Genomic DNA, 875 nt, shown 5'->3' on the forward strand with positions numbered 1-875 from the left:
AGCCACCTTTATGGGTTCCACCAGTGTGATTATCAGAACCCCTATAGGATTTTCCAGGAACCTTTTTAGAGTGTACCCAAAGCACCAGAATTACAGCCTATGGCCCATCCTCACTGATTTGATTTGTTTCAAATAGAACCTATAATGCTCTGGTTCTAATCTGTTCATCTAGCTTTACAACACTGATATAGCCTTGTAGATAGAAATGCTGCCATTCACATTACAGTCAGTTCAGTTACCGGCCTGGACAGGTATATGCTATTCCAATAGTCCTTGAGCAAGACTATGTTACGTTAGCCTATCTCTGTAATATATTACAACTTTAATATGCTTTGGATAACAGCATTGGCTCCATGACATAAATGTACATGATTGCACAAACTATTATTATGTAATAATTTTTGGATTAAATGAAAATCTATAAGTGTGATTGAAATATCTGTGCTTAAAAGAATATTTGGTCCCATTTTTGTGTCTCCAAGAACACTCTAGTTACACATTAACAGTTATAGTAACAGCAATATAACTGTTTAACTACTAGCAATGTATACTCTCTTCTGTAAATCTTTAAAAGTAAGTTTTCTTATAATTTTATAATTTATTGTATGTCATTACCACAAAAGCAATATCAAGCTATGTTAAAATTGCAGATAAATTGACATAACATTTACTGCAGTAATCTATATGTAACAGTGAATGCTAAACAAATTGTTATATTGTTATTGCATGTATAGCTAATGTGTAACTATGTGATTATTACAGGCACAAGGATGGACTCACTAGATATGTATAGGTATTCATAGTCATAGTAATCACAATTGCATATATATATATATTTTTTTTTTTCTTTTTTTTCATAATGATACATTGAACTG

This window comes from Hoplias malabaricus, chromosome 4 (assembly GCF_029633855.1).
Source record: "Hoplias malabaricus isolate fHopMal1 chromosome 4, fHopMal1.hap1, whole genome shotgun sequence".
Classification (NCBI taxonomy): Eukaryota; Metazoa; Chordata; class Actinopteri; order Characiformes; family Erythrinidae; genus Hoplias; species Hoplias malabaricus.